The 7,581-nt window shown below is 37.0% G+C and overlaps 1 pseudogene; it reads left to right on the forward strand.

Moving 5' to 3' along the window:
• Nucleotides 1-4,988: 4,988 nt before the first annotated feature.
• On the forward strand, nucleotides 4,989-6,169 carry LOC138921081 (olfactory receptor 2T8-like; annotated as a pseudogene).
• Nucleotides 6,170-7,581: the final 1,412 nt, after the last annotated feature.

The raw sequence follows: 7,581 nt of genomic DNA on the forward strand, positions 1-7,581 counted from the left end.
TTAGAAGTTTGGAACTTTTGGTCCCATTCCCCAACCTCCAGGGAAGAGAGAAAGACTGTAAAGTTAGTTAATCACCAATGGCTACAATCATGAGTATGTAATTAAACCTCCATAAAACTCCTAAATGACAGTGTTCAGAGAGCTTCTGTGCACAAACACTGATTGGGAGGATGGTACAACCCAACTCCACGAGGATAGAAGCTCCTGCACTCAAGAGCCTTCCGAAGCTCACCCATGAACCGCTTTATCTGGTTGTCCATTTTTATCCTTTATAATAAGCTGTAATCATTATAATAGCATTGTTCTGACTGTTGTGAGTCATTCTAGAAAATTACAGAACCTGAGGAGAGGGTCCTAGGAGCTCTTTGTAGCCAAGTTGGACAGAAGCATCAAAACCTGACAATTGTGACGAGCACCTGAAGGAGGCAGTCTATGGGACTGAGCCCTCAAGCCTGTGGAGTCTGCACTGACTCCAGGTAGTGTCAGATTTGATTAAATTGTAGGCTCTGTGGTTGATGTCAGAGTGTTGGAAAAGAGGTATTGGAAGACACCACACATTTGGTGTCAGGAGGAAAAAACCTTCTCACTGCTTGAGTTTTTGTTTTTTGGCTAAGTAGCACTGGTTGATTTCTTACTTTATTACCAGACATAAATTATTTGCATCTGTACTGGAACCAAATATACACACTAATATGCAAGTTCACAGATTCTTGGCCCTGATTATTAATAAATAGTAAGCCAAACACAGTTGCATTCACCCAGAGAACTAAATAATCTTTGAGCAGTCCTGTTAAACAATGACCAAGTATAACACTGAAAGGACAGACTGCTCTCCCTTTGCTTATTTACTTTTTTAGATAATTTTTCATAACACTTGGGCCAGAATCAACATAAGCCCTGCTTTCAAGACACTTTTTCCCCCATTGGAAACAATCATGGTAATGATAAAAATGAACGTTTATACCGGATTTATGAAGAGCCAGATACTCTTCCAAATAATTTACAAATATTTTATTTAATCCTTCTAATAATGTTACAAAGTAAGCAAGGTTATTAGGCATATTTTATAGAAGAGGAAGAGGAAGCTCACTTATAATGCTAATCCAAGATCATGAAATACATAAGGAATAAAAAAAGGGTTTAAAAAATTGGAAATCAATGAGTTTAGAGGCAATCAAAGCACTGAAGACCAGTTAAGGATAGAGTCAAAATTCAACTTTACATGAGTTATTTAAGGACATATTTCTCAACGTGTAACTAACCATCCCTCTGAGTGATTCAAATGCTCCCTAAAGTTCATAGATCAAACGGCTGTTTTAAAGATTAAATAAAATGTTTGAAACATATGTAAAATGCTGAGCATATTTGATTAATGAATAAAATCCATCATTATCATCAGTCAGTAAAATGAACAATCTATATTTCAGGCAATTAAGTCACATTTGTTCAGTTCAAGGAATGGAACTTCTGTTTTGCCTTTGAAAAGGCCTTGCATTCGCTGTTATCCTTGGAGTGCCTCATCTCTTCACCTTCCCATTCGGGGTTATTTTGCCTTTAGGAAAACCCAGGTGTTAAATTAGTTCATTGCATCACTTACTCTTGAGAAACCATTAAATCTGTGTTCCCCTACCAAAGGTGACTTGTCTTCGAAAGTGTCGTTGCCCCGGGGAAGGTATTTTATAAGTGTAGGAAACTTTAAGTGGTCACTTAGGACTTTGAAATAAGTATGGCCTGAGGCCAGGAGGAGAAAGCAGTGCCCTCAACACTGATGTAAACGCGCATTTGTAGTGAACCTATTAAAAACACCCAGCACCATGTGGATGTCTCACGGATTACAACTCTACTATAGTGGTGAGTCTAATTTGAGAATTATTTTTCCTTTATATTAGTAAGTAATTTCAAGTGATTCATATTTATCAAGTGTTTAGTATTCCACATCTGAATTTTGAGTTGCAGAGTAACCGTTGTAAGACTTTATTCACAAATGATACAAAATAAAAGTCTCCCCATTGTCCACATATATTCTGAAGACATAAATTGTGGGCTGGTCCACCCAAAACCAGTAGGCTAATAGATCTTCTTGAATAAGGAATCATTTCATTCAAATTACTGAGCTCATAAAATAGTGGATTGTTTCAATGAACTGTGTGGCTGTTTCAAGAAATTAACCATGTTATATCAATATCTTCTGGACATAGAGGCACTTTCTTTGTTGAGGGCAGAATGGCAGGAGGAAGAGAAAAGGAGATTGTGGAAGGAAACTCCAACAGTTTATGACGATGATCTCTACTAGAGCTTACAAGTCAGTGCAATGTGGAGAAGGAGACTGTAATCAATTTCCCTACGAGCTTCAGAAAGGGCATGATTTTGGGATTAATGGACACAGAATTCCTCAAACATTCTCTAAATAAAGGGCCTCGAATAAATAAGAAAAATTCTGGCGGCAAACTATTTTATTACTTTAAGAATAATGAAGAACAGTTTCCTTTTCTTTCTCTGAAGGATGTGATCGTGTACACCTGGAAAACTATCCATAACCTATTCCTGGAGGGGAAGTATTTCTCTCACTTCACGAAAATATATAAGTACATTTAAAAAAAGACTTCACTCAATTTCAGTCACCTTATTTAATAGCCTAACATTAATTTGGTCCACAATTGATGTAAAGAAGAAATACTTATAATATTCTCATAATTTGCTGAGTTAATATGGACTTTTAGTTAAAGGCTACATGTTTCACTTAGCAAGTGAATTCATTTATATAGCCATAAAGCCAATAAATTCTTTATTAAAAATTCTATGTATGATATTTAGTGAAAAAGATCAAGCTGCATTAGTTATGTACAAGAAATTAAGTAACATATTTATATTGACCTTCCTATTAAGTTATCTATTATAGTATGTTGAAAAGCCTAATTTACTAAAATACCATACATCACAATTTTTCACAATAGAGGAAGATATCACAGAGTTACTTATTTATTTACTACATTTTCATTTTAAAGAGTCATGGTTCCAAATTTACTGTTATTAATTAGAGACACACGTGTGTGTGTGACCATGTGTGTATCTCTCTATCATCTATCTATTTCATCCTCACATTTCCAGAGCATTCAGTTGAATGATCAAATTGACATTTTGTGCTATGGCTTTCTAGCTATTGTTTATGTGGGAAAAAAATAGCAACTAATGATATAGACCAACAAATAAAATTGAAATTAATAATTTTCTTTCAATGTGCAAAATGACTTGGGAAATTACTTCAAAATTCATTCATGCACAAAATATCTTAATTATTTTAGTAATCTGTTAAGAAGCTTTGTAATTTAAAACATATAAATGCAGCAAGGTTAAGTAACTGACTCCTCATCACGTATATAGAAAGTAAATGAAATGATTCTCAAACCAGGAGTTCTGTATCTTGAGCCCAGAGTTCTTTATCCATACATCCCCACATCGATAAGATCAGTCTGAGGGTGGTTTAAAGTTATAATGGAGGTTGAGAGAGCCTGCAGGCAAGGAATCAGGGTCTGTGGCAATAAGAGGAGAAAGATATCTTAAATAATATATAAAACAAGGAGCTGAATGAACTAGATAGGAGGTAGTGCAAATCACCAAGGCTTGGCAAGGCCTCGATTAGGTAGACTGCTTATGTGTCTGGTATCAGTGGTTAAACAAGCCATCGCAAAGGTGCTGGTGTTCCTTTGTGTTGTTGTGTCCATTCAAAGGTAAATGTTCACGTGGTGGAGGTAGCAATTTAACGAGCCATTAGAACTGACTTTCCACAGGTCTCTTAAAGAGACTGCCTATGTGTTAGACGGCTCTGCAAGACATGGGCTCTGTCTGCCGCCTAATTTTTATAGCATTAGAGTATTCACAAAATCAAACCCTTCGGGTTATAAAGCATCATCACTATCTCTGTCTCTGTAGTAATCAATTACCAATCAATTACCAGACAATTCCAGAAAACAGGCTCAGAGATTACTGTGTCTCTAAGGCTTCGGATGAAATATTTTTGGACTGTCCATGTCAGAAATAAAGAGGTCTGCAAACCCGTCCATAAACAGAAGTGGCAAATTTGTGCATTTTTCTGCTAAGAAAAGAGGAGAATTGGCTCCATGCACCTATATGCTTCCTTTTCTTTTTAATAACCTTTTTAATCACGAGTACGTTGTTATAGTTATTGCTATGCTCTCCAAGCATTTACTGACATCAAAGATCCTCTCATGCTTGCCTTTCATACTCACCTGATCATTGCAAGTCTCCATGATGGTACATTGTGTCGTGAAACAATGCGTAGGGCATGGCTCCAAGTCCTAGGAAGCTGCGGAAAGAAATGTGCATTTTATTACAAGTGTGATGGAAACAGACTGAAGGTTTCAGAGCAGAGAGTGATGAACTAGAAGAGCCACACTTTAAAATCAGGTAAATAAAAACAGTTATTTAACGAGAGGAAGTAACATTTTCATCAATTATTGGGGATATTATGTTCCTTCAGTGGGGAAACTTTGTTATACTCATCTGTTCCCTTCTGTGGCCCTTGTAACCTGCAGTGAAACAGCTTTAATTTTTTGTTTATTAAAAAAGTAACTAATTTGAGTATGTTAAAATTTACAAAATTTGAAAAGAATTCATCTAAGACTCAAAGAAATATAAATAGTAAATGTTTAAATAAGTGTTTATTTTCTAAAATGGTTAATTTTGGTTTCAGTACACATAAGGAAAGCACAATAGTAATAATTATTAAATAATATAATAAAAGCCAAATTATTTACAATTTTATAATCTTGACAGTTTTTTTCTACTTTTGATTCATTTTGATCTATTATACCAACCAAACAATATATCATTGTGTGAAATACATAGACTAACGTTATTTAAAACATTGAAAGGCTGAGTTACAGAGAAGTGGAATAATAGGTCAAGCAGAACCATCTTAACTGGGATGTAGGGCTTTGAGTCAGGACCTTGGATTCCATATCCAGCACATGTGCAGAAGTTACGAAGCCAAACTAAGGTTTGTAGATGATGAAAGTCCCTTCCTTCTCTATTTTTCCATTTGCAGAATCACACCAGAAGAAATCGTGGAGAAGAGAAACACAACATCAGACTTCATTCTTCTAGGACTCTTTAAACATACAAGACCCCACCTCTTTCTCTTCATGGTGGTGCTGACGATGGCCATTGCTTCTCTTATGGGCAATGTCGTCATGCTTCTCCTGATTTACTGGGACCCCTGGCTCCACACACCCATGTACTTCCTACTGAGCCAATTCTCCCTCATTGATGTGATGCTGATTGCCACCATCGTGCCCAAAATGGCTGCTGACTACTTGACTGGCAAGAAGTCCATCTCCCCTGCTGGTTGTGGGCTGCGGATCTTTTTTCACTCACACTGGGTGGTGGGGAGAGTTTCCTTTTAGAGCCATGTCCTATGACCGCTACATGGCTGTTTGCCATCCACTGAGATATCCTGTCCTCATGAGCCAGCAATTATGCCTGAGAATGACTTTGGGGTCTTGGTTCCTGGGGGCAGCTGATGGGCTCATGCAGGCTGCTGCTACCCTGAGCTTCCCATTTTGTGGCTCATGTGAGATCAATCATTTCTTCTGTGAGGCCCCCATGCTGCTGCGCTTGGCTCGTGCTGACATATCAGTCTTCGAAAATGTAATGTACATCTGCTGTGTGTTAATGCTTCTGGTCCCCTTTTCCCTCATCCTGACCTCCTACAGTTTTATCGTCGCAGCTGTTCTCCAGATGCGTTCTAGAGAAGCCTGCAAGAAGGCTTTTGTCACCTGCTCCTCACATTTGGCTGTGGTGGGACTCTTTAATGGAGCTGCCATTTTCACCTACATGAGACCCAAATCCTACAGGTCAGCTGACCTTGATAAGGTCGTGTCAGCATTCTACACTATCTTCACCCCTGTGCTGAACCCCCTCATCTACAATCTGAGGAACAGCGAGGTCAAGGGGGCCCTGAGAAAGGTGGCTGGGGAAATGTGTAAATTTAAAATGACAGCAAACTTAGTCTCATTCTTCAAATTATTCAAAGAGTCTAATTTCCTGAAGTTGTTAACATTTAAACATATGGCAATTCTCTCTCCTTTAATAATGCTTGAAGAGAAAGTTAAATTCTTTGATCAGTATAATAGGAAGTAGTTAAGAATTACGTGAGACTACCTTACTAAGAGAGGCTATTTCTTGAGCACTTACTATTTGCTATGCTCCACACCAAGCAATTTTTATACATTATTTTTCATCCTATTAACAGCTATATGATATAAGTACTTTGACACCCATCTTCTAAGTGAGAAAATGGAGGCATGGGAAACTAATATTGTTCTCAATATCACACAGCAAATAAATGTTAAAATGTGACTCCCAAGCTTGTCCTTTAAGCTGGTATATTTATTTCTGTCCAGGAATTTATTTTAAACACTCTGTTCTATGTTTTTGCTCTGTGCATGTTATATTTTCACTGTTTTTGTAAGCAGTCTTTCACAATCTGTTTTATCTGGAGCTTGAAGGCAAACCATTTTAATTCATGTAACTTTTTGTTTAAGTAATGTATATCTTTCCCCGGGCTCTAGTTGTAATTGCAGTGGCCAATCTGTTTTAAAGTACACCACGACTAAATTCTTTCTTGGAATTAATTTTGTCCATGATGCTTAAATGTTATGTTGATTTATGATGGACATGGGGTCCATGGATATGAATTCAGATACATAAACATGCTTAGTCTTAATAGAACACTTGATGATAATGAGTGAGCAAACCTGAGTAAGTCAGCCGCCTGTTTCTTATAAGTTATATGGATCACCTCACATCTGCAAATGTCCAGATAACTAGAATTATTTCTCATGCAAAATATGGGCACTCCTCCAGGGTTGGGGGCTTTGAAAAGAGAATAAATAAGACTATTTCTCTATCTGTTGGAGGAAGACGCAAGCCAGATAAGATACAGACAGACACGGTAGAAAGATGTGGTCATCAGAGCCAAATTACAAGCAGAAACTGCATAATAAGTTGGCTTAGAGAATTTTATTATGGAGGCTAAATTTTGTATGTTTGTAACAAATTTAAGAAATAAATGAAATTTTAAACATACATAGAAAAATGAATCCAGAAAGAACTTCCAGGGAAAATAAATCTGCAATATGAGTTTCTGAGAGTTAAAATGGCATTTCAAGTCCACCTCAATTCCAACATGAAAATTTTAGAGCGACATAGGAAATTTCCAGCTTCGTGTTGTGATGCAAGTACCAATACCGTGTGCATATTTGTGGTGGTACCTTAACAGATGCATGTAGATCCTGGGTCCATGTCTAGAGAGATTATTCAGGAAACTCTACACTTTGAGAAGGAATTGAAGATGTCGGAAGAGAGTAGCCCTCTGCTCAAGACTAAGAGTTTGCTTGCCTTGTTTATCATTCTCCTCACCCAGTGTTAGGATGAAAAAATGGAACATAATTGCTAATATTCTGTCAATTATGCCATCAATATTTTTTGTTTTCTTACAATGAACGAAATTGACACAAATAAATGCAGTCATGAAAACGTCATTATTTGTGCCAGATTCAT

Source organism: Equus caballus, chromosome 27 (genome assembly GCF_041296265.1).
Source record: "Equus caballus isolate H_3958 breed thoroughbred chromosome 27, TB-T2T, whole genome shotgun sequence".
Lineage (NCBI taxonomy): Eukaryota > Metazoa > Chordata > Mammalia > Perissodactyla > Equidae > Equus > Equus caballus.